Genomic DNA, 27,215 nt, shown 5'->3' with positions numbered 1-27,215 from the left:
AAAGGTAACGTATAAGTGGAATCTGATCGTGTTGCAGCTGTCTGGGAGCAGAACTCCGGGAACGCAAGGGGACCTATGAAAGCCAAGCTGCCTGTCCTTCACCCTGCTCTTGGTGACTCTGGGACCAGAGCTCTGAATCATATTGACTGGGATTTGGTCAGTGACTCTGTCTTGTCATACTGGACTGAGGGGCCCTGCTGGGGCCCAGGAAGAGTGAAAGGGGGTGGATGGGAGCGTATAGGCAGCCTGCTCCCTGTGACCGTCTCCACTTAGCCTTCTTTCCCCACATACCCATGGCTTTCCAGAGACCACCCACCACTTAAAGAAGTCCCTGTTCTGGAATGAAATCTGTCCGTGCCACACAAGCTAAGAGGCAGCTGGGTCTATCTTGGGAAAGCCTGTCCAGTGGAGCACTATTAGTTTTTTCCAGTCGGGGCATCCCCTCTCTTGTCATATCTCCTTGAGTCCAAGATTTATCCTCCCGCCAAAGAAGCCCCTTCCTGTTCACTTCAGAGTCTTTTCCTCCTCTCTCAGCCCTGAGAGATTCTAGGCAGCAGTCTGAATGGACAACCAGTGAGCCAGCAGCAGGATTATTACCCACAGCCTCCGAGGCAGGCAGCTATTAAACAGAAGTGCAAGGATGGAGCTGTGTTCTACCTCACACTGGCTCAGGCTGTTCTCTGCCAGGTCCTTCAACCTCTAGCCTTGGAAAGGGGGCTGTGGTTCTCTGGCTCCTAAGAGGGAAAACTTTAGTCATGTGCTGGTCCTTTTAGCTGCTCTCAGACACAGAGGAGGAGTGTTTCATATTAGAGTTGTCATGAGGTCTGACGTCTTCCCCTAGAGTCTTTGAATACTAGGAACGGGTCTGAAAATTATAACCTGCGTTGAAGCTTAATTCTGCCTTTCACAATGCAACCCATTTCCTATCATTATGGTCTGGGAGTAAAGAAAGAATCTTGCCTTTAGCACAGAGTCTTTGTAGTCTCAAAGTTCAAGACTGTGCCTTCACTTTGCCCTCTTGTTTCTGCAGTAAGATGGACCCCATCTCTCATGTCAGGGCAAGGACCAGTGGATGGAAGAAGAGGAGGAGAAGAAGGCAATTTTGCACAGTGGACTCTGGCTCTCAGGGACCAATTAGGATGCTTAGAACGGTTACTCATCTTCTGGGATCTGAGCATTTGTTAGTCTGGATCTTCCAGGGTCAAGCCTGTCCAGAGAAAAGGAACAAAGCGTCTCCACTTCCAGATCAGGAGGTTCTGTCCAGAGCAGGTTGACCAGAGCAGGCAGGGTGGTGCCTGTAAGATGTCTGCTCCCAGAGCCAGTCTTCAGGATGGGAAAGAGAAGTAAACGGGCATCCTCCTCTAAGTTGACTCCCCAAGGACACAAGTTTCTCTAGGGCTGGGGGAGGTCCCTGCTGTCTGCAGCCCCCTGGGAGCTTTCTTCTCTGTTTAGGGCCTGGCTGTCTCTGGTGAGAGCCTGTGCTTTGTGACTGGGAAGAGCAATCTGCTGTCTCTTTGTCCTGTAGTTCATAAACATGAGAAAAAGATATCGTTTAATGCGGCACTTGCCGAGGTCAGGGATGATTTCACTGGCAGAAGCTGTGTGTGCATGTGAGCTGGGGAAGTGTGGGGAGTAGGGGAGATGGGCAGAGGTAGACAGGGAGGTGAGGAAGCCCACTTCAGAATGATGGGGAAGGTCAGGCAGAGAGCTCCTCAAGGGGGACAGAGAGCGGATGCTGGGGAGAAGGAGGGTCCAAAGGAGCCACTCACAGCGGGAATCTGGCTGCTGCAGCTGCCCTGGAACCCAACCTCAGCCTTTTCTTCTCTCCTTAGGAAATCAATGCTTCTTCCCCAACTCCAGAAGCAGTGGGAACTCAAGGCACTAGGGCAGATTGTCAGATGACCAACAGAGGTGGGAGAGTCCTGAGTTGTCATGAGGTCCGCCGTCTTCCCCAGGCAACAAGGAAACTCACCCAAGTCCATGCAGCAAGTTGGAGACAGGGTCCTAATTAGAACCCAGGTCCCAGGTAGCAAATCCAGGCCTCAATGGCCAAGCACCTATTCTCTGCCCAGCACTATGCAGGGCAGTGGATGTCCCAGAAGGAGAAAACAGAGATGACAAAGGAAGAGAAAAAAGATATAGCAAAATGGAGATTTCCCTGTGCAGAAGCAGACAGGTGACTTCAATTCAGACTGAAAAGACCCCAGTGCTAAGAAAGGAGAACACAAAGCAAACCTCAAGCCCCAACACATCATGCTGAAATCAGAACTTTAATGGGAAGAGCAGAGAGAACCACATGTTCCCATGGATCCTCACTGCAAGATTGGAAACGGGACAGTGCAGCCATGTCATCAAGTTCTAGGAGAAAAGGTTTTGAACCTGGGATTCTGAGTGCAGTCAGATTATCAATCAAGTGTGAAGACAAAGCCTGTGTTGGACATGTGAGAATTCAGAGTTTATTTCCCACTCATTGATATAAAAAGTAGCTGGAGGTTATAGTCCAGCAAACGAAGAAATCCGAAGAGGAGGAGAACACTGAACAAGAAAGAGCAGCTGCTCAGGGCGCTGGTCATGGCACCACGGGGCTCAGAAGGTCCTTCTGCAGCAGTCATGTTGTGACGCCCCTTCCACGGGCCACTCACACTGCTTAGTTCTGCGGTTGAATAACATTGCCATGCCCACGGTGGTTTTAATGCTTTTAAACAGATTTCCATCCTATAATCAGCTTTAGAATGCAGAGGTAAACTACAGCAATGTAAGAGAGTATAAATCCTTTAAATCTTAACAATGTGAAAATAACAGATAATTTATTATTATGCAAAATATAATATATAAATCTATATATAGTATATAGTATATTATATACAGTATAATAGTATATGGCATACTATATCCTATATATTACATAATATACAATTATATATTATAGAACATAGCATACATATGTATTATAGAACACAGCACATAACATACTACATACTATTTTATATATATACTATGTATAATGCTATATATAATATATATACTATATATAATAGCATGTAGTATAGTGTAATAGTATATATATAATAATATTTTTATACATTACATGTCATATAATGAATATTATCATAAATATATTTATATATTATATTTATATTATATATACTATAAAATATATATTTAATTATATATTTTTATTTATTATGTGTTTTATATATAAATTATATATTTGTTACATATACATTACATGTTATATATATGTTAAATATGTATATATTACATGTATATATAAATTATAAATATTATAGTAAATATATTTATTATAATATACATTATAATCACTATTTGTGATTTTTAAAATATTGTATATATTATAATGCATAGTAAATTATACATATACTATATAATATAGTGTATAGTATTATATATTATATATCATGTAGTATACCATATTATATATACTATATTATATATAGAATATACTATAGAGTATATATTCTATATTATTTAGTATTATATATAATATGTAGTGCTACACTCTATAAAACACATAATCTCTAGAGTATATGTAATGCTATATGGTATGTGTTATTCGGTATATTACTATTATTTTACATTATTAAGATTTAGAAGATTTATACTTACATAAATATATAGTATATAGTATATACTATATATGGTGTATATATGTTACATAGTATATATAATGCTATGAACTAAAAATAGATATTATCAAATGTAGTTTGATGAAAACTTATCAAACTAATACAAATTGGAAGGGGAAGGGGAAGATTTGTGCTAATTTCCTCAACTTTCAGTCACAGAGAGTTAATGGTTAAGTAGATAAACTAAGAACAAAGGACTTAAGCATATTATCTAATGTTATAAATGCTGGCCAGCAAATAACGAAAGCCAGAAGCTGTTGGTTGTGGTTGACTTTGGATCACGAGCCTCATGGGTAGAGGTGGGGGTAGGAAGGGAGAGTTTTTATTTTGTATCTTTTACATTGTTTGCTTTTTCCTCTCACACATAGTTTACTTCTAATTTAAGAAATAACTACAATACATAAATAATTATACATCTATATAATAGAAAACTATGCAGCAGTTAAAAGTAGTGGAGTAGATCTATTTGTTTTGACCCAGAAAGCTATCAATCATATAACTTATATTAAACAAGCAAGTTTTTAGAACTTAAAACTTGCTTGTTTAAAAAAAGTTATGTCATGTTTATATAAGTTTATATTATATTTATAAGTTATAAATTTATATTATATCTTAAAAAGTTTAGATTATATTATAAGTTTATATTATATTTAAAACATAATATTTAATTGTGTTATAATAAACAGTAAAACCAATAAGATATAGACCCTGCCTTCAAGGAGCTCCCTGACCATATACCCCTTCTGTGTCCTCTGCCCTGGGCCATCTGGGCTACTTGGGACCTCTTTCCTTTGTAAGATGTAAGAAGTATTTCTTATTTGCTTGCTTGTCTGTTTCTTAGAGACAGGGGTCTCCCTCTGTCATCCAGGCTGGAGTACAATGGAGCAATCATAGCTCACTGCAGCCTTGACCTCCTGGCCTCAAGCAGTCTCCCTCCTCAGCCTCCTGAGTAGCTGGGACTACAGGTGTGCATCACCATGCTTGGCTAATTTTTAAACATTAATAGCTCTTTTGCAGTAGATAAGAACTATTTTGTGCATATTTCAAGTAACAACTCTAAGTTCTTGATTATAAGTGCTCAGTCCAAAGCCTGGCCTTGATGAAGCTGTGCAAGAGATGAACAGCTTTCTACACAAGTATCTGGTGGGGGGAAACAGAAAGGAGAATGAGAATTCAAGGACTAGAGGATGTCAGGGCTGAAAGACTCCTCAGAGAGCCTCTAGTCCTCCTCCCCATTCATAGAGAAGGAACATATGTGAGGCTCAGAGAGGGGCAGTGGCCAATAAAAGGTCATGTGGTTGAATTATGATGTCCAGAAAAGGCAGAACTGGGCCTGTGAACAGACAGCATCAGGAAACAGCAGACAAGCTGAAGGCTGAACTGGGAGCCTGAAACCATGTGGCCTGCAGAGAGTCCTACAGGGAGTTCGGAGGGGGCCCATTCAGGAGCTGCTCAGAAGGCAGATGGCTTGGATTTGAGGGGAGGCCTGGACAAATCAGGCCACATCATCCTTCCCAAGTGTCCATGATAGTGGGAAAGAAGCAGTTTTAATGTTGGTAGAAGGGGGCGCTTTGGGGCTGAAGGGGAGGGGCTTGCGCAGGAACTGATATTTTCTGAACATTTCTGATGCACCAGACATTGTGTGAGGTGCCTTCTTGTGCATTCTCTCATTTAATCCGCACAGAAGCCCCATGAGGTAATTATGATTACCACAATTACAGAAAGACAGCGATGGTAAGAAAACTTAAGTGTCCAGACACAGTGGCTCATGCCTGTAATCCCAGCACTTTGGGAGGCTAAGGCAAGCAGACCACTTGCACCCAGGAGTTAGAGATCAGGCTGGAGAACATGGCAAAACACCACCTCTATAAAAAAAAGAAAAATCAGCGCAGCATGGAGTTTCACGCCTGTTGTCCCTGCTACCCAGGAGGCTGAGGCAGGAGGATCACTTGAGCCTGGGAGGTGAAGGCTGTAGTGAGCTGAGACTGCCACTGTGCTCCAGCCTAGGTGACAGAGTGAGACCGTGTCTCAAAAAAAAAAAAGAAAGAAAGAAAACTTAAGTTATATAACTTGCCCCAAATCCCACAGCCAGGAAATGGCAGAGCTAGAATTGGAGTCTAGGTTGGTCTGGTTCCAAAGCCTAAGCTTCCTCAAGGGATGAGAGGGCTCCAATAACTATGTGTTCACCAGCTGAGAGGAGGAGAAATATCTCTCCTAAACAGGAACACAACAAATGCTATTCCCTTCCTGAACTATGAGTATGGAATCGGCTCCTTTACCCAATCCATGACTATCTAGGTACACTGGCTAGCTCTTGAGAACTAGGGTTTATATCTGCCCAACAGAACTTTGAAAATCCCCACCTCAGAGACTATCAGTATTTGGAGATCCCTTTCTCCCAGCTCAGAGTACCTACAGTGCCAGGCTCAGAAGAAGATGGGCTATGACCTAGCGTGAGTACAGGGAGGAGAAGATGCTGGAGTCCAGAACTCTTGACTTCCAAGTTTTCAGCCCCAAATCTGTCCTGTACCAACCTCAAAGGCATATGACTTGCTCTTGCCACTCCTCAGCACTGGCCCCCAGCCTCTTCCACTGTCTCCCTAGTCACCTCTGCTTCCATTGAGCCCTGACTTTGGGGGAGGCAGGCAGGCCCAGGAGAGTATGTATGTCAGTTAGGGTTTGTCGTTTACACGTGGAGATCATTAACGAGACTTATTTTTAAATTGTAATTGCAAAATGTAAATGCTCCCCAAACCGATGTGTAATTGCTACCCCCTCCACCCCAGCCCTTCCCCTCTGGTGCCAGCTTTGCAAGGAGAGAATTAGAAAATAAAAAGGGGGTGGATTATGTAAGCAAAACGATTTTAAAAAAAGAGAGCGAGAGAGCTAAGAATTTAAGTGAGACAGCTGGCAGCTTCTCTGATTGCCACACTTCCAGCATTAGCTGCAAAAATTGTCCTTGTCGGTTGCACCCATCCAAGCAATAGTGTCAACTGTGTTTAGTCCCTAGAACAGACCATACCGTCACTCACTTAGCAAGATGGTTCAGTGGCCAGAGTGTGTGTGTGTGTGTGTGTATGTGTCTGTGTGTGTGTCTTGAGAGTGAGAGGGCAAAGATCAGGGGTGGTATCTGAGGTTGCCTGTATCCCATCCATGGAAGCCTTCCATTCTACAGGAAGACATAATGCATAGCGGGATTAGCAGTCCATCAACCCTGTTCCCCATATTCTACCATGAAGGTGATGGCAGGAACCCCTTGATTCTCCCAGGCTCAGGCTGGCCTGTTTGGACTCCCATCTGCAACCTCAGCCTGCAGAGAATTAGGACTCTAACAGAGAGTTCAGCAGGAAGAGCCTCAGTTCTATTCTCAGTCTCAGAGAAAGTCACTGAACTTGGGCAACAATACACTTCACACGGGTGCACCAGGTATAGAACTCTTGTCCTTTTTTGTACCTTCTTCCCGTCTTCTTCAAGCCCTGCACACAGCTGCTGTCTACACTGAACTCCCTGCACATAGACTTTGAATGTTTTTGAAAAGACTGTCAACTTGCCCTCGAAACAGGCATCATCCAATCCACACTCAGTGAAGACGACCTGCATAGATGACCTCCCCTCGGCTTCCACCTCCAGGAGCTACAGCTCTTCCATGCTGCCCACCCTCTGTTGTACCTGGAACACACAGTTCCCCAGACAGGAAGAAAGACAAGCTTTGCTTCCAGTGTCTTCTCAGACACGTGGTCCTCTGAATAGACTAACTAGCTGCTTGGGGAGCTGGGCAAAAGGACATCCAGCTTTGTGGTTAACTCCCCCCCCTTCCCACTCTCCAGGGAAACCAGCTTTGTGAGGAATTTGGCAATGATTTCTGCCGCCAAAATGGAGACTGATGAACTGTAAGGTCATTGTGGCCCTAAGACATCAGGGAAACTTACAAAATCCTGGGCAAGGTCCTTTGGAGTTGGGGCCCAATCTCACCATAACAGATCCAGCCCTTATCATGGCATACTGGAAAGAGAAAAGGGTTGTTTTGGATAACTAGGTTTCTAAGTCCCTGCCTATACTGATACTTATATCTGTGAGATCATGAAGTTACTTAAGGGGATTTAAACCCCAATCTGATAAGAGGATTAAATGAGTGTCTCTATTTAAAATGCTTTATACATTCAAAAGAACTGTTTCTCAGAGTTCATCAGAAACACCTGGGATGCAGTTTCCTCCATATACATCAAAAAGAATGCAGGTTCCTGAGTCCTAATCCTGACTCAGTGCATCAGAAGTTCTAGCTTTGGGACTGCATGTTTAAGACCCCTGGGTTTTTAACCCTCCTGGAACTGCTTGTTTAAGACCCCCTCACCCCCGGCCAGGTCATTCACAAGTGATAATGTTTGCTCGAGACGGTGGTACAAACGTGATCATCATCATGATGCTAAGCAGGGCCCCACCCATCGGTATCAACAACCATTTATTGTTCACGGAATATGTAGATGAAAAGAGACAGGAATAAAAGGCCCAGCCCTTGTCCTCAAGGAGTTAAGGTGATAGCATAAAGACATGAGAATAATCATACAATGATATGCTTTCTAAGGTTGTTCATGTAAGTGTCAGCTCACGTTCTGAGCTGGTTTTAGAAGAAAAGATAATCTGCCTGGGGGATTTAAATACATGCTAAGGGACAGAAGAGCATTTCTTACTGTTCGGGTGATCCCGGCGGCCTCTGAGATGGTCCTCAGGAGACTCACTCCCTTCTTCCTACTTCCAGCTGGGCCAGAATTTCTTCCTGTCCTCTAGAGCCAAAGCACCTGCAAAAAAGGTAGGGAGCCCTCAGCAGGAAGGCAAGAGGTGCAGGGGCAGCCTTGGCTCTGTTCTCCCCTCTCCAGGTTGCTCAGGGATATGCTCTGTTCTGTAATTTCCCTTGCAGCCATTTTTCCTGTATTTGCTGTTCAACTCTCTCCCAATGTGGTCTCTGAGGCCCACAGAGCCACTGTAGCCAAGCCCTGGTCACTGTTGAACACGCCCTATTGTTACCCATCTGGCTTCCTGACACCAGGTGTGCCCAAGGCCCTCCCCCGCAAGGGTGGGCAGGTGCCTGTGAGTGATTTCTGAGGTGCTGGGAGGACCACAGCTGCCATCTTGTTTTAAGGCTGTGGGCAAACTCGGAGGAAGGGGTGACAGTGATAGATTTGTCAGGCATGCGCATAAGTTGCATCCACGTGATAGCAAGCTTCAGCTGGGGTCTGGAGAGGCACTGATGCGGTGAGGGGTCCTGGGCAGCAGGGAAGAAGAGTCGGTGGGGAGTAACCCCAAAGCAGCACTTAGCAGTAAAGGACAACCTGTGGCCTCAAGGTGGCTTTGGCTGCATAACCTATTTTTATTTTTAGATTAAGGCAAATTAATTTTGTTTCTCAGTATTTGAAATGGACCATGGTGTTGGCGAATGGAAGCTGGGTGTCTGGCCGGACACTTCTCAAACCGACCCATCAATTTCTCCTTGTAAATGAGTTGCTAATTGGACTTCAGTGAGGCTGTGCTTGGAGCCAGGATGGCAGGGTCAGGGGAGCGGGGGCTGCTCTGAGGCCTGGGCTGTACTTTCAGGGCAGCATCGGGGAGCACCGCTGGCCAGGAGGGCCAGCCCTACACCAGAGGTGAATGCATCCAATGTTAAATTAGCAGTTCCTTCCTAGTTAACACCATCTTACTCTCCCTGTAAAAACACATTTGCACCTCAGTAAAGAATGTAATTAACTGGTGACGTGACAGCAGGAGGAGCTAAACAGTGGCCCAGGTTGGGAGCTGCAAGGGATAGTGGTGCAGTGGCGGGGTGATGGAAATGTAGACATTTGCCTGAACAACTAGGCTTTCTTACCTCCCTTCTGGGGTGTGTGTGTGTGTGTGTGTGTGTGTGCGTGCGTGCACCACTAGGAGGTGAGGGTAGCAGACAGACAGCATCTGAGATCCTGAGGGAGGTTTGAATTCCTGGTGGCAAGGGAGAGGAAGCCGGGTGTGCTGGGATGTGGGATGAGCTGAAGGAAGCAAGGATAGGCAGGGTGGTTTGTGAATTTCCATTAACAAAAGCTCTCTCAGTTGACAGAAAACACGTCCCTTCTTTGCACCCCAGGTTCCTCCTAAGAGGAAATAAGGGATACCAGCCATTGCCTGCCCTGGGAAGCCCCTGGAAGAGCCCAAGAGACCAAGATCAGCTCAGAGGCATCATCATGGTCCAATTACTGCTAGCTTGTTCCCGGCACCAGGCTTCTTCTCCATGTGAGCTTGGCTGTGAACTCTGTGACTGACCCTAGTTCTGTGGCCACCCCTGCAGCAAACCTGGGAGATATGCCTGATTCCTTTCTCCTCCAAGCCTCATCTCCTTTTCACTCCTCCATCACTCTCCCACGTCTCATTCCCTTCCAGTCAGGGCTGGAGATATCCTCCCTCCTTTCCATTCCCAGTGGCACAAGCTACAGAGAGCCTTTTCCTGGTCACCATAGCCCTCCTTCCCACCATCAGCCCCAGAGCGCACCCCTGCCCTGATGCTTCCAGGCAGAACTACTGGGGCGGGCATCTTCATCCACACTCTTCAAGGTCTCATCCATGCCGAGCACTGCTAACAGAGCCATGAGTGCCTCACACCTGTGACGGGCATACAGCTGTGTCACCACCTCCTCCAGAAGTTCAATGACTTTCTGCTCAGAGAAGGCCCTCCATGCACATCTGCTCATTGTGTAGAAAGCAGCTGGCCCGACTGCCTTTCTAGACTCATCGTCCACCCTGCACCAGAGGATCTCCACTCTCCATCCACTCACAATACTTGCCATTCTCCAAACCCGTCCATAACTTCCCACTCCCCTCAATGCCCGATTCTATATGTCAGTCTGATCAGATATTTCTATCTAAACCATTCTTCAGTGTTCATGCAAACATTCTGGCTGCTACCTCCACAGCCAGAAGTAATTTTTCCTCCTCTGTGCTACCCAATAACATGCTGCTTGTCATTCTCTGAAAGCTCTAGTCACATCCTGTCTCATGCTGTGGTTATCTTAGATATCTTTCATCTCCTTCCAAACTATAAGCTTCTCATGGGCAGAAGTCCTATCTTAAATCTGTATATGTTTTTTCAGTTTACAAATTACTTTCATGTGTAATATTTTCTGTGACTCTTAAAGCAACCTTTAAAAGTAGGTATTTTAATATGATGATTTTGTTACCTTTAAAAAATAACAAATGCTTCTTATGGAAAATCGATAAATAAGAGGAAAAATGTTAAGTTAGTTGCAATTCTACAATATAAAGATAAGCCACAGTTAATATTTGAAGTAAATGCTTCTTTCTCAAAAACAGTATCATCTTTTCATACTGTTCACTAAACAGCCTTTTCTATTTAACAACATATCATAAATACCTTTTCATGTAGGGGAAAATATAAGTTTAATGATTATAGCATTCCATTTATGGATATACTATAATTACTCAGACAACTTTTTAACATTTGTTGTTTAGATTAATTCCAGTTTTTGCTGTTATAAACACATAATGACTATTCTTGCAGTGGACTTTTCCTCCAGACTTAATTATTTTCTTAGGATAAGTTTCTGGATGCAGAATTGCCAAGTCCAAAGGTATTTTCCTATTAAGGATTTTTTACAAATTCCTTGCAGGAAGGTCATGCCCATTTACATCCTATCAGCAGCATATGAGAGACCCCTTTCCCTTGCCAGGTAGTTGCTCTTATTTTGTAGATGTGGAAAACGAGGCTTAGGAAAGTCAAGCACAGCTCTTGCCTAAGAAAACAGCCAGCAAGTGGCGTGTCTTCTGACTCCAGACATTTTGTTCTCCCAAGCTCTCTGCTTTTCTTTGCCCTTCTATTTCTTACCAATCCAGAGAGGGTGGTTGCAGTAGTAAGTGATAAATTCATGTTGCACTCCCCTAAGGAGAGGTAAAGGCAGTGTGCCCTGAATGGTGGGGTGGGCCATTCCTTGGAGCTTTGCTACACTTGATCTTAGCCAAAAGGCTGAGAAGTGATCCTGGGAGCTTTGCTAACATCAGCCTTTTCCAAGTGTCTGAGGCTGACTTAGCAAATGACAGATCTGTTCTTGGGTAGCTTTTTACTACTCCCTCCTGCCCTGTTCTGGGAAGGTACAAATCACTTCATTTTAGTCCCCACATATTAAGAATCTACCTTGTGCTGGGGCCTGGGCATCAAAGACAAAACACACACACTCTTTCTCTGTCTCTCTCTGTCTCTCTGTCTCTCTTTCTCTCTCTGTGTCTCTCTCTCTCTATTCCTCTCCCCCCTTCCCCCGTCTCTCCCTGTCTTCTAAGTGCTTACAGTCTAGTGGGCAAAACAGAAGGTAAAGAAATGATTGTCACCTACAACATGTGTGTGATGCTGCTTCTGACTGTCAGCTTCCGGATCTCACAATGGCCGGAGCAGGTCTCAGGGCCAGAGTCATGGCTGGGGAGGGGAGGAAGCCCTGCCTGCCTGGTGTGGGCTGCAGCCTCTGTCTCGTTCATTGCGCCATTCCTGGCACTGGGGGCCAGGGCTCTGACATCCTGCCATAGCCACTTGTTCCTTGTCTTTCTGCTCTAGCTGAGCCTCTGCTACCCCCACCCCGAGACAACACAGAGGAGCTAGAACTCCTCAGAGAGGAATTACTCCAATATTAGGGAAAGAAACTGACCCTGCTCTCCACTCAGGGATTAATAAAACACACATTTGAGAGAAGAAGGACGATCAGAGGTGACACCAGCATGTCCCCACACAGGGCATCGCTTCAGGGCTACAATATACATGGAATTCTCCTTCCCAGAACTGACAACTGCCGAGTTCCACTTGTTTCCCGACAGCCTAGCGAAAGCTACAGGACATAAATACAGCCTGTAATCTCCTTCCTGTCACTGCCAGCGATTCCGCCAAGCACAAGCGGGGCCACTCACATGATAGAGAGCCAGGATGGCAGGGAGAAGGAGACCCCCGATGGCCGCGGCCATCCTCCCAGCCCCCACCTGCCTCTTGCCCTCCACACTCAAGCTGTATGTCCATTTCTAGATCACAGGCAGAGAAACCCAACACTCTCCTTCTCATCACCATACAGAGCTCTTCCCCTCTGAAAGCTAATAAGCAGCCCAGCCGTCAGGGCCAAGCCACAGATGCAGAAAGAAAGTTGGAGAGAAATGGACGGATGAGAAGGCACAGGGCTATGTGACCCGATGGCCCAGATGGTTCAGGGAACAAGAAAGGAAGCAAAGGTTTCAGATTGAAGATACAGTCCCTTTGTCCTCACGACCTCCCACCTCCGGCACTTGAGCTCCCACAGGTCTCTCTCTGCCTATCCAAATTCATTTACTGGACCCCCTCTACGGGCTTCCCCACAGATCACCTTTGCCTGTTTTGCCAACTTGTGCTTAGGCTTTTTGCAGATGAGTTGGATAGGAGAAGACCAAGCCTCTGGAATCTCTGGCCAGAGATCCAGACCAAAGGCTTGTCCCCTGTCCACTTTGGGGAGGTTACCCCATTCTGGTGTCTATCCCGGGAGTATAAAACACCATGGTTTATGTCTCAGTTGGCCCAAGAGCCTAAAAAAGAATCTGTTCTCACTCTGGAGCCCACCGAGGGCCTCTTCTTCCATGAGTGCAATAATGAAAGTGTGGTTTGCCTATATGGACACCCCAGCAATCCCTAATAGCTGATGTTTGTGAATCCTCGGGCTTCACCTCCCTGCCGGGGGGGCGGGGGTGAGCTATGGAAGCGTGGCAGCCAGGACCAGCTTTGCCACACGTTTGTTCTGTGAGTTGGATGAAACATGTCACCCATTTGAATTCTGTTTCGTCATCATCATTATTGATTTTCATCATTGCCATCTACAAACAAGGGGCTGGACCTGACAGTGTGACATTCTCTGATCTCAATCTCTGACAGTGCTTGATCAGCTATTAAACCCAATTGTCATCCCAAGGAAAGCATCAAATTTCACCAAAGCAATGAGGCTGATCTCAGAGAGACCAATTGTCTAGAAAGAGAGGGGCTCTTTGGAAGCTAAAATAATTCACTGACTGATTTATGCTGTTTCTCCTCTGCTCAAAAGTCTATAATGACTTGCCAGGTCCTAAAAAGACAAAACTGAGATTTCTCAGCTTTCATTCTTCCCCTTCATAATCAGCCTGACCCTACCAATCTTACCTAATCCCCCACTACTTTCGAATCTGAACCTTTTCTCCAGCCAGGCCAGGCTGCCACCACCTCACAACCAAGTACACTTTCCCCCTCCCCACCCTGTGTGAGTTTCCTGGACCTCCTGGGCCACCTGCCATGCTTCCCTTTCCTCTGTTGTCCAGGTCCCATCCAACCTGCAAAGACCAGCTCGAGTCCTGCTTTTCTGCAGCCGAATGAATTCAGCCTCTTGTCCCCCCACCCTCTGACTGACCTTTGATCTTACTCACTTTCATGAACCCCTGCTTTGTGTGTGAATCTTAATCTCCTCAACGGCATCACAAGCTTTTGATTGTGAGGCTTTTATATTTCTCTCATTCCTTTCATGCATACCTTGATTGTGAGGCTTTTATATTTCTCTCATTCCTTTCATGCATACCTAGGTTCGTACTGTGCCCACGGAGATATGGAAAGTATTTTTCTGTCACATGAAGAGGAGCTGCTACTAGAAAACATTAAATCAGATCAATGCTGAACCAGTTCAGTTGATGGTCTGCTTCGTTATTATTATTATTAATTACCAAAGGTATTACTGTTCTCTATATTTCAATGTGTTCTTGAACCGAGAGCTGTTGACAAAACTATGTATTACTTCGCATGATTCCTGCACTAATACTGAATGTGGAAGAGAATACAATAGGGTGGAAAGGTGAAGTCAAACAACCTTGAATTCTAATCCTAGTTTCCGTCTTCCTAGCTGCATAATGTGTATAAATCACAGCTTTCTTACTTCCATAAAATGGTCACAATAATAGCCAACTCACAGGATGCTTCCTGGGATTTGATGGGATTACATTAGACATGTGATATGCTAGCAAAGGGCTCAGCAATGACATACACTAGGCCTTTCATAAATGGTCACTAGTGACAGCGATAGTAAGAATAGCTTGTTTCGACCTCATCTAGCAGAATCCTGCTCATCCTCTGAGACTCAGCTCTGTTAGGTTTTCTCTCAGGGCCACTGAACCCCAAACAGGTGTCTGTTACTTCCTCCCTTCTGCTCCCCTGATATCTGGGACCATATCTCCAAGACAAAGTCCAAAGTTCTTAGCCATGAACTCCAGGATGTGCCACTGAATTATCTGTTCCTTGGTGTGTCCCTCCCACTAAGCTCTGAGTTTCCAGAGAGCAGGGACTCTGTGTTCCTCACCGTGAACTTCCAGCCCTGGCCCAGCCTCAGGCTCAGTGTGCATCTATTAAATGAGGGAAATAATGGATAAGCAGGAGTGCCAGAAGCAGTCAAGAGACCTGGGCAGAGTTTGGCCAGTTGCAAATTTTCTGTGTGGAGACAGGGGTCTGGGGGAGAGATTGATAATTGGGAATGGATCAGGGAAAGGAAATGTCTGCTTTAACTCAGCTAAGACCGGCCCACTTGAAAGGGACTTAGAAAAAAGCCTTTTACTTGCCCAGGAGGATTTTCTTATCTGGGGAACCTTCAGCCCCATCAGAAGACTTTGACACTGAATACCTCTGAAAGGCCCTGCCTAACTCTACCTTCCTTACCAAACTTGGCTCAGCCTCCTTCTCTTTCTCCTCCACTCCTATTCCTTTCCCTAGTGGTCTGACCCTCAGCCTCCGAGTCCCTGCTTTCCTCCAGCTAGCCTGATTGATGACCATGGGTTTCGAAGCAGGCTCCCCAGCACCAATGGCTCTCTCCAGAAGCAGGTGAAGGTAAGTGCATCTTGGTACAATCTGTTTGTTTTTGCCGCCCCCAGATAGAGTGAGCTACATTTTTCTCCTTGTCATCTCAACGGCCACCCCTCAGCTCAGCAATTGCCTCTTGATCCTTCTCCCTGGGGGCTGCTGCATCCTTCACAGGCTGCCCAAGGACCATTCCAGCAGCTTAGAGCATCCTATGCACAGTTCTCTTCACACTTAGCCAGCCGCATAGTGATGGTCTGTGTACTTCTCTGCCACTCCACTTGATTATATAATCCTAAATGGAATCTCAAGCCTATAGAGTTCCCCAGAGCCTAATATGTATTTTGAACATATAAGGTGTTCAGCATATTTTTTGGATGAAGGAGCGAATACATGTATATATTCAGCGGAGGACATGTCGAGTGTACAACACACCACATGCTGATCTCCTTTATGGAGAACTATATTATCCAATTTATTATTTAAGCCTTGCAGCAACTTTGGAAAATAGTTATTATTAGTCCTATTTTTAAAAAGGGAAAACTGAGGTTCGAAAAGTTAAAAGACACAAAACTGGTGAAGTGGTGAAGGGAAAGAGTGGAGTCCAAGGGTGCTGTTGTGGCCTCCTCGGAACAGCTCCTGGGCACCTGCCTGCCTGCCCATCTAGCCCAGGAAAAGCTGTAAAGAGGCTGAGCTGCTCCTGTTCTGCTTCTCTTGGGAAATAAACAAGAAGAATTCTTCTTCTCATCATTTGGTGAGTCGGTGACATTTCATTTGACAAAGAATCTAGGAAAAGCCTCTCTTGGGACTAGTTTTGGGACCAGGCTCTGATAATATTGCTTTATTGAAAAAGGATGCTAGGAACTGAGCTCCGGATGGCCTTTTACATGAAGTAATTTATGCAGGAAATGAGAAATATATTTTTTTAAAGAAACACACATTGATCTATACAGTCACAAAGACGGCAGTGATACACACACACACACACAATCCCAGAAAAGCTGTCACAGACACACAAAGGCACAGATTCCAATTCCGTGTCATGCCACACACAGTAAACAGCTAGAAGATTCCAAGTCAGATGGATGCAGAGCCCTATGCTCACACCCACTTGCAAAACAGGCAGAATGCTCTCTCTGACTTTCCCTTCCATGCCTTCCAGGAGAAATTGAGATTTTCCCCACATATGTAAATTTTCATTATTAAGGAAGGCAGAGGAAGCATGACGTTGAAGAAATTAATCTCTCTGTGCCTCCCTGCCCTTCTCAGGGCTCTATTTCCTCCCATGATGACCACATCGCATACGGAGACGGTGCCGATCCGGTGACCTGCGCCCCGGGGCACAGCTTCCACTCAGGCAAGATTTACACTTTGTGCCTTGCAGAGGTTTCAGTCATAACCAGCTCCTGGAGGACAGCAAAGGAAGGCAACAAGGAAGGAAATGAAATATCTGTAAAATTCTCATTCAGGTGCTGCTGAGAAATGAATTTCAGAAGTGGAAGGGATGGTAAAAGGATTTTATTTAAAATGCCTTTCTCCCTAGGCTGTTTGTGAAGAGTTGGGATTCCAAAGGATAACTGAAAGTTAGGACTTCCCTTCCAGCCATGGTGATTTTGACCTGGGCTCAAAAGAAAGCCCAGGACCCCTGTTCTTACAAAATTGGCACCAAGGAAACAACAGATGCTGGAAATGCACCAGGAGCCAAGATACCTAGCTTCTATCCATAACCCTCCTGCATCAGCACGTCACTGCTCTGGGCCTCAGTTTCTCCATCTGCAAAGTGAGGTTAGGACCAGATGATTCCTTCCACCATGGTCTGCATCCGGGGACCCCTCGTTCTGTCTTGGTCCAGTGTTAATAAGACTTGTGTACTGCGGTTTTCTGCAAGACGATGTACACAACTCAAAGCATGTCCAATCCCATCTGTTACTTTTATTTACACTGCACTGTAACTTTGGAGGGTTGGTAGTGCTGGTATCAACACACCCATTTTACAGACAGAATAAGCAAAACTAAGACTTAATTGTCTTGGCTAAGGTCACTAAAAACATCAATATTGAAATCTCAAGTTGAACTATTGGGATATTCAATGGAAAGGTGACCTGCACACTCTAAGGGAACTGGGGGACACAAGTGTTGTGGCAGATGGCTAACTGCTCCCCCTTCCAGCTCTGCAGCCAAGCATCCGCCACAGCAATTCAGCAGTGAGGGTGTCATCATCCATGGGGAGTTCTGGGCATGAAGCTGCCCATGAGCCACTGGGCTCATCAGGATTAAACCCATGACAGCAGTGCCACCCTGGGTGGGGCGGGAAAGGGGTCATTAATGGGTTTTACCCCATGGGAAACGCAGAGGACAGCACCTTGTGACTGTGTCTACATAAGAAAGGACAGGGCCCCTCAGCACCCTCATAATGATGATGAGAACAGGAAGTGTTGGGGGCTGTAGAACAAAGGGGAAGAGTCTGGAGGGATAACTACCAGCACTCGGATATGCCTCCCAAAGCTAGGCCTCTTTCTGCACTGCCGTTCCCCATATTTCTCCAGTACCCTCTAAACTCCAACAATGAACCCTAGGACCTTAGATCTCCCATTTCTATGCTCAAAATAATAAATGATTATTATTTAAAATAAGACACATCTTTGGTGCAGGATTCCAGACCTTTCATGAGGTGGCTCCTACCTAACTTCCAGCCTATGACTCTCCTTCAAGGATGCTAGGTCAGGGGCTGGTAAACCACGCCCTATGGTCTGAATGTGCGTTTCCAAAATTCACGTCAAAACCTGATCTCCATTGTGGTGCTACTAAGAGACGGGGCCTTTTGGGAAGTGATTAATTTATGAGGGCTCTGCCCTCATTAATGAGATAGTGCCCTTATAAAAAAGGCTCGAGCGAGTTCCTTTTGCCCGCCCCTTGTGTGAGGACACATAGAATGTCCCATCTATGAGAAAGGAGCCCTCATCAAACACTGAGTCTACTGATGCCTTGATCTTAGAGTTCCAATCTCCAGAACTGTGAGAAATATACATTACCCAGTCTGAGGTATTTTGTGGTAGTAGCCCAAAAGGACTAAGATATAAACTCACAAGCCAAATACTGAGGCTGCCTGTTTTTGTAATTAAAGTTTTATTGGAACACAGCCACGCCCATTTGTTTAGTATTGTCTATGGCTGCTTTCCACTGTGATGGCAGCATTAAACGTGGTCAGCCCTCCATATCTGTGGGCTCCACATCCATGGATTCAACCAACTGTGGATAGAAAATATTTGGGGAAAAAAATTTCATCTGTACTGAACATGTGCAGACTTTTTTTCTTGTCATTATTCCCTAAACAGTACAGTAGGACAACTATTTACATAGCATTTACATTGTATTAGGTATTGTAAGCAATCTAGAGATTTCGAGTATATAGGAGGATGTGTGCAGGCTATATGCAAATACTACACCATTTTATATAAGGGACTTGATATAATTTACATCTGTAAATTTTGGTATCCATGGGAGGTCTTGAAACCGGTTCCCCACAAATACCAAGGAATGACTGCAATTGCAACCCAAAACCTGAAATATTTACTGTTCGAAATTTTACAGGAAAAGTTTTCTGATCTTTGCTCTGGGTTATAGTTAAACTATACTCGACCTCTGCTATATAGATTCCACTTTCAGATAACCCAGGCCTTTGCTTGTTCCAAGACTGGGATGCCCTCTTTTCATACTCTAATAGCTGAAATACAGCTCATTCCTCAAGGACTCAGCTCAAATATTATTTATTCTGTGATGCCTCCTGAATTGCTACAAAGAATTGCTCATAGTTCTTTACAGCCATGGCACATTGTTAGGATGACCCCACAATTTATCATCCAAACTGGAGTAATTTTGAGGGTGAAAGAGAGCACAATGACTAATTACGCAGCAACTACAGGTTGCAACTGAGACCACACCAGGCAAAGCAGGTTGTGTGGTTGCAGGCATGGAGTGCTTCTGTCATCCTGCCTCCCAAGGGTTAACTGTTTACATATCCAGCTCCCTCCAGAAGGCAGCATGCTTAAGGGCAAGGGCAGTGTGGGGATTTTTGACCCTCAGAGCATCTTTACACAGAGAACGTGATCAATTCATATTTGTTCAGATGAAAGAAAGAAGGGCTCTGGCCCTAAGCTAGACACAAGCAGTTTCTTTAAGAATAGCAAGCTGGAATAACAGAGGATGGAGGAGCCATTAGCTAAATGGGGAGGAGGTGCTTGTAGACAATGGAGGTTGCAGGTTTGTGTGTATCTCATGGATCCTGTATGTCTAGCTCCACAGGCCATTTCAGTGCCTGTAACACCAGGAGTCACCCCACCTTTCTGCATCTCTGGCTCCCCTGCAGCCCACCCTCTGGTCCTTCCAAGCCCAGCCCATTCATCCTCTCAACTCCTACGTTCCCTCCTGACATCTGGTCTCACGGAGCCTGGGGTACATCTCTTGTTCTATAGGGTCCCATGTCCATCTCAGTCCTGGGTCTGTAATGATCAAAGTGGTTGTAACTTCCTCAGTCGCTGCTGCGTTAGGAAAGGAGGGGGGCTAATACAAGGGCTATAGCTTATTTCTGTGGATTCTGAGGTTCCCACTTGAGGCTGAATACAGTGGAACCAGGATTTAAATATGCATCTTCTTTCATAAAGCACCGGAACAGTCTACAGACTTCAGCTCACCAAAATGGGAGACAGGAAGCAGCAAGGGATTACAATGACCCATTTAACGTTCTTGACACTCTCCATCTGTTTTCCATTAAACAGCTGGAGAGATCTTTTTGAAGGTACAAATATCATTCTACTACATGCTTATACCTCCCTTGTTTCACGCACAGTATGGTTTTCCCATTCTTGAGATCAACGTCAAAATCCTTACCATGGTCTAGAAGGTCAGTCTGGCCCTTCCCACCTTTCCAGCCTCATTTAGCTTCCTGTTTGGTCTCTATCCACCCAGGCCTTTGTTCTCTCAAACAAGCCATGCTGCTTTTCACCACAGGGCCTTTGCACAAGCTACCTATCTTCCTGGAAGGTGCTCTTTCTTCATTCCCTTTAAACTAGTAATAGCCTGCTTTGCTTTCACATGTCAAGAATCGCTTCCTCAGCAGAGCTACACTGATCTCTCAGGTAAGGCTGCTGCGTTATATGCATTTCTTAATTCAGTTTGAGAATGTAATTAATATTGTAATTACACAGCATCTGTGATTATTTGAGCAATGCCTATTTTCTCTGTTAGGCTGTAAACTTTATGTGGACAAGGGCCCAGGCTTGTTTTGCTCATCTTGAAACCCTAGCACCTGGCAGCACTTCAACACACACAGATACATCTCATTTTACTGCACTTCACTTTGGTGTGCTTTGCAGATACTGCATTTTCCACAAATTGAAAGTTCAAGGCAACCCTGCATTGAGCAAGTTTATCAGCACTGTTTTTCCAACAGCAGGTACTCACTTCATGCCTCTGTGTCGTATTTTGGTGATTCTTACAATATTTCAGACTTTTTCATTATATGTTATCGTGATCTTGTGCCATAAAATGTACCCCTATAAGACAGTGAACTTAATCCATAAATATCATGTGTATGAGACACAAGAATATTAAAATTAAGTCAATTAATAACCCTACAGTGACCTCTAAGTGTTTTAGTGAAAGAAAGAGTCCCATGTTTCTCACTTTAAATCAAAGTTAGAAATGATTAAGCTTAGTGAGGAAGTCATGTCAAAAATTGAGTGTATTATTGTGTTCTCACACTGCTATAAAGAACCGAGACTGGGTAATTTATGAACAAAGGAGGTTTAATTGACACACAGTTCTGCATGGCTGGGGAGTCCTCAGGAAACTTACAATCATGGTGGAAGGGGAAAGGGAAGCAAGGAACACCTTATATAGCAGCAGGAGAGAGGGGTGAGGGGAACTGCCAGCCACTTTTAAACCATCAGATCTCATGAGAACTTACTCACTATCAAAAGAACATCATGGGAGAAACCCACCCATGATCCAATCACCTCCCACCAGGTTCCTCCCTCAACAGGTGGGGATTGCAATTTGGGATGAGATTTGGTAGGGACACAGAGCCTAACTATATCATTGAGATAGGGCAAAAGTTAGGCCTTTGTGTCAAACAACCAACTTGTGAATTCCAAGGAAAAGTTCTTGAGAGAAATTTAGAGTGCTACTCCAGTGAACACATGATATAGAAGTGAGCAAGACAGCCTTATTGCTGATATGGAAAGAGGTTGAATGATCTGGATAGAAGATCAAACCAAACACGACATTCTCTTAATCCAAAGCCTAATCCACAGCAAGGCCCTAACTGTCTTCAATTCTATGAAGGCTAAGAGAGGTGAGAAAGCTGCAGAAGAAAAGTTGGGGCCAACACAGCAGCTCACGCCTGTAATCTCAGCAGTTTGGGAGGCCGAGGTGGGTGGATCACTTGAGGTCAGGAGCTTGAGACCAACCTGGCCAACATGGTAAAACCTTGTCTCTACTAAAAATTAAAAAAAAAAGAAAGAAAATATTAGCCAGGCATGATGGCAGGTGCCTGTAATCCCAGCTACTCGGGAGGCTGGGGCAGGAGAATCACTTGAATCCAGGAGGCAGAGGTTGCAGTGAGCCAAGATTGCATCATTACATTCCAGCCTGGGTGACAGAGCAAGACTCTATCTCCAAAAAAATAAAAAAAAGAGAAGCTGGAAGCTAGCAGAGGTTGGTTCATGAGGTTTAAAGAAAGAAACTATCTTTGTAACATAAAAGTGCAGGGTGAAGCAGCAAGTGCTGATGTATTACAGAAGCTGCAGCAAGTTATCCAGAAGATCTAGCTAAGATCATTGATGAAGATGGCTACAATAAACAACAGAGTTTTCACTGTAGACAAAATAGCCTTATATTAAAAGAATATGTCAACTGGGACTTTCATAGCTAGAAAGGAGAAGTCGATGTCTGGCTTCAAATCCTCAAAAAAACAGGTTGACTCTTTTGTTATTGGCTAATGCAGCTGTGGCTTTAAGTTGAAGCCAGGGCTTATTTACCATTCCAAAAGTCCTAGGATCCTTAAGAATGATGTTAAATCTATTCTGCCTGTGCTCTATAAATGAAACAACAAAGCCTAGGTGACAGCTCATCTGTTTACAGCATGGTTTACTGAAAATTTTAAGCCCAACGTTGAGACCTACTGCTCAGAAACAAAGATTCCTTTCAAAATATTACTGGTCATTGACAATGCACCTGGTTACCCAAGAGCTCTGATGGAGATGTACAAGGGGATTAATGTAGTTTTCATGCCTATTAACACAACATCCATTATGCAGCCCATAAATCAAGTACTTTTGACTTTCATGTCTTCTTATTTAAGATGTACATTTTGTTAAGGCTCCTGCTCCTATAGATAGTGATTCCTCTTACATATCTGAGAAAAGTAAATTTAAAACTTTCTGGAAAGGATTCACCATTCTGGATGCCATTAAGAGCATTCATGATTCATGGGAGGAGGTCACAATCAGCATTAACAGGGATTTAGAAGAAGTCAATTTCAACCCTCATAGATCACTTTGAGGGGTTCAAGATTTCAGTGGGGGAAATAGCTGCAGATGTGGTAGAAATAGCAAGAGAACTAGAATGAGAAGTGGAGCCTGAAGATGTGACTGAACTGCTGCAGTCTCATGGTCAAGCTTGAATGCATGAGAAATTCCTTCTTATGGATGAACAAAGAATGCAGTTTCCTGAGATAGAATCTCCTCCCAGTGAAGATGCTGTTGAAATCACAAAAAGGGATTTAGAATATCACATACACTAATTTGATAAAGCAGCAACAAAATTAGAGAGAATTGACTCCAATTTTGAAAAAAAGTTCTACTGCTGATAAAATGCTATGAAACAGCATCACATGCTACAGAGAAATCTTTTGTGAGAGGACGAGTCTGTCGATACAGCAAAGTTCATTGTTGTCTTATTTTAATAAATTGCCACAGCCATCCCAGCCTTCAGCAACCACCATCTTAATCAGTCAGCAGCCATCAACACTGAGGCGAAATCCTCCAGCAGCAAAAAATTACGACTCGCTGAAGGCTCAGATTATTGTAAACATTTTTAAAGCAATAAAGTATTTTTAAATTAAGGTATGTATGTTGCTTTTTTTAAGGCATAATACTAGTCCACACTTTATAGACTGCAGTGTAGTGTAAACATAACTTTTATATGCCCAGGGAAAGCAGAAGATTCATGTGACTTGCTTTATTGCCATATTGTCTGTGTTGTGGTGGTCTGGAATCTAACCTGTCTCCCAGGTATGCTGGTAATGGAATGATCATCCTCAGCAACTGAGTCAAAGATTAGGAAGGCTACCTCTGATCATCTCTCAATGCAGTAAGTGAAGGTGATTCAAGATGAGAGCTAGGGATTACATTCCTTTTTCTTCTTCCCCTGCACTTTCAGCTTCTTCTCCATACAGAGCTGTCTTTAAGGGTCCAGTGACTAGAAGGCCACATAATAGAGTTCACACAGAAGGCACTGGATGTGTGCTCTCAGGTCAAGACAGGCAACAGATGCAGATAAGTCTACATTAGGGCAGGCAGCCGAACAACCACTGAAAAGGGGTGAGCCAGTATCAGCTGGCTGGGAATGAGGGGTTCATAGTGGGTCTCATTTCCTCCATGCTTCCTTCCCACACCATCGTGGGTTCATGAGAACCCAAAGGAGCCTTTTGCCCTTCTGGGTCCATCCTCTGTCTTTCCCTTGATGTTGTTATGGTGTCCTCTTATGTATGGACATCTTTGCTTTCAGTGCACCCTCCTGGAGGATAGAGACTGCATCTTACATGTCTTTGAATCCTCACAGCTCCTGGTACAAGGTCAGGCACAAGATGAATATTTGTGGATTCCTGCTCTTACACACAGGGTGTAAATGTGGGGTACTTGTCTGGAGTGCAGAGCCAGAGAACAGCTTTAAGCCCTGGGTAGGGTGTGGCACTGGGAGGCCATTGGGGGCACTGTGGTCTCAGGTGTGCAGAAAGAGTCAGCACTTGAGCCAAACACTAAGGCTTTCCTGGCCCATCCACCACTAGACTGAGAAGCTGCCCACTCCCAGGCTGGCTCATCTGAAGCATGGAGGGGGTCACCACGCCCTCAGATCTGGTGAGAGACACACCATTAGCTGCCATGTACTCAGCCCTCCCAGCCCAGCAAGGCAGTCTGGCAGTTGGGATGGGGCTGAGCAAAGGCCTCCCATCGGCCAGGCCAGGGAGAAAACAAAACAGCTGCCTATGTGTTGGCACCAAGCCCACTCACTCCCTGTGAGGAGGCCTCTCTGCACTGGACCAATAAATAAAAGTCCAAGCGGTCCAAGGTAGCAGACCCCATGGGCTGGGCCTTGGGCAGGAGGCAGAGGATTAATAACACATCAATTTTAATGCAGGGAGAGGTATTTTTTCTGCTTCACGAACAGCAAAGTGAATGTTTGAGCATCCTGGCAGGGGGTTAATGAGGACTCTGATTAGTTATTCGGATTTCTCCTCACTGCCTCCATCCATCCTACTAGGGAGGAGAAAAGGTTGGAGGTGGGGAGGGGGAGGGCTGTGGAGAGCAGCACAGGCTCATACAAACCTCCTGTCTCCCTCTGAGCAGGCTTCAGCGGGAGGAGAACTGCAGCCTGCCCTGTGGTAGAACCAAGGGCAGGAGAGGGCCTTAGAGATGATGCTGTCTGGCTCCTGGTTGGGAAGACCAGAGGGGCGTGACTTGCTGGACCCACAGAGGAGCAGTGAGAGCCTCTGGCCAGAACCCAGCCTGCCTGGGGCTTCTGCTGCATGAAAATTCCCTTCCTAACTCTCTTTCCTGACTCAAAGTGAATATTCTCCTTTTCTCGTAAGGAGGCTGGTGCTCAGGGGTAATCCAGTGTCCAGTCAGGGCTGCCCTGAGGGTGGGCCTAAGGGGCATCCTCATCAGAACACCTCTGCCAGGTTTGTGGTTCTCTCAGGGGCAGGAAGTGGTAGGCAAGATGAGGGTTTCTGGGATGGCCCCTACCAAGGGGAAGCCTCTCTGCAGCACAGCCAAAGCTGGGGGCTGCACTGCTTCCTCCGTTCCCAGGTGTGGGCATCTAGCCCAGCTCTGGGGGAGCCGAAGTATGAAAACTTGTCCCCTCCCTGCTGACTACAGGTCAGTGATGGATCCTGCCCATTTGGCCCCTGACATGCAGTGCACAGGAGAGGAGCAAAAGCATGCGGGGAAGCAGCATGCTTCCAGGAAGAGAAATTGCCTGGCCATCTGGACGTGAGCTCTGAGTCTTCCCCACCATTAAGACGCAGATGGACTTCTGAGCAAGGGCTCCCCTCCCTGGCCTGCCCTGGCTCCCAACCCATCTGCTACAGCCCAGGACCCAGAGCAGATCTAAACTGGCCATGGTGATGTTATGAGCAAGTGACGTCACGCTGAGGGCACCCCACTGCAGGTTCCTGAGATCACCTCCTCAGCGTCACTGAAATCCTCCAGGTGCCTCTCTGGTGATTCCTGAGGAGCTGCCCATGACACCAACCCCAAATTCTCCAACTGCAAGGTGAAGCCCCTTCATCAACTGTCCCTAGGGTCAGGGCCTGGCAGCCCTGCATCCTCAAGGAGAGTCTTGGACGCTGCTGCAGCAGCCCAGGACCTCAGTTATTTCCCTTAATTCATTCAGAATCATAAGGGCCAGTGCTTATTGCGGGTCTTTTGTGTGCCTGCCATTGTGCCCAGTGCTTTACACACAGATCTCACAGGCCTTCACTCCACCCTCTGCGGTAAGTACTAAGATCCATTTGCATCTTAGCTGGCGATGTCCAATAGAACTCTCTGTGGTGATGGAAATACTCTCTGTCTGTATTTTCCAAAAACACGAACACCGTGTGGCTACTGAGCCCTGGAATCAAACCTGGTGTGACTCAGTCACTGAATGTTTAATTTCCTTTAGTTTTTATTTTTATTTAAATAGACACATGTGGCTAGTGGCTACCAGCTGCCACAGTAGACAGCACAGATTTAAAGGGGCCCAGCGATGTGCTTAATATCATAGCTAGGGAAGGGCATGACCAGGACTCAAGCCAGGGTTGTCTGCCTCCTCGGTATATATGCTTTTCTATGATGCTGTCCTTTGAAGCTTTATCATCAAGTGCAAAAGGAAATCAAGGCAAAGGAAGTGGAGTGGCATTAGCAAGCCCACGCAGTGCTCACAACCAGCAGGAGCTCTGTGAGGATTTCAGGAATGCGTTGAGGGGAACAAAGATGCTTCAGACCTAGTCTCTGCCCTCAAGGTGCTCCCAATTCAGTTGAAAGAGAAAATTCTACTTGGGACAGGAGAGTTCAGATGCAGAACTGAATGAGGTAGGACATCACCTGCATATCCCACAGCAACCTCCCCAAACTCACCATACCCCAGCAGGCGCTCCAGCAGCTCTCTCCTGCCCACCCTCCATCTGCTCCTTTCTCCCACGTTCCTCAGTTTGGATAAATGGCACTGCCATTGCAGGTATTCAAGAAAGAAACCCGGAGGTACCCTCAACTTCTCTTTCCCCTTCCTCCCTTCCCACATTCTACTTTCAAGAACACATGAATAGTTCTTCCTGAGTGCACCGTAAATACTCTCTGCTTCCCATCCCTGCTGTCTAAGCTCCCTATTGCCCTGGATGGAAGGCGATAGCATGACACAGGCCTCCAGTGGACCCAGCCTCCTCTGCAGCCTCCTCCCTGCCTCTCACA

The 27,215-nt window shown here is 45.4% G+C and overlaps 1 protein-coding gene across 11 annotated transcripts in view; it reads right to left on the bottom strand.

The window, feature by feature from the left end:
* PKNOX2 (PBX/knotted 1 homeobox 2) overlaps nt 1-27,215 on the bottom strand; it is a 270,089-nt gene that overhangs the window by 93,141 nt on the left and 149,733 nt on the right. For 5 of the 11 annotated variants that reach the window (XM_009007057.4, XM_035264997.3, XM_035264994.3 and 2 more), the window contains one exon: nt 8,336-8,443. The exons of 3 other annotated variants lie outside the window; for them this stretch is intronic. The gene's annotated coding sequence lies outside the window, so the exon portion shown is untranslated. Of the gene's footprint in view, nt 1-7,576; nt 7,650-8,335; nt 8,444-27,215 lie in introns of all 11 variants that reach the window. 3 more of the 11 variants (XM_009007059.5, XM_035264995.3, XM_054241705.2) reach the window with 1 other exon arrangement.

The sequence above is a fragment of the Callithrix jacchus genome, chromosome 10, assembly GCF_049354715.1.
Source record: "Callithrix jacchus isolate 240 chromosome 10, calJac240_pri, whole genome shotgun sequence".
NCBI classification, from domain to species: domain Eukaryota; kingdom Metazoa; phylum Chordata; class Mammalia; order Primates; family Cebidae; genus Callithrix; species Callithrix jacchus.
The sequence above is the reverse complement of the archived record's forward strand: the minus strand, read 5'-3'. Positions and strand labels throughout refer to the sequence as shown.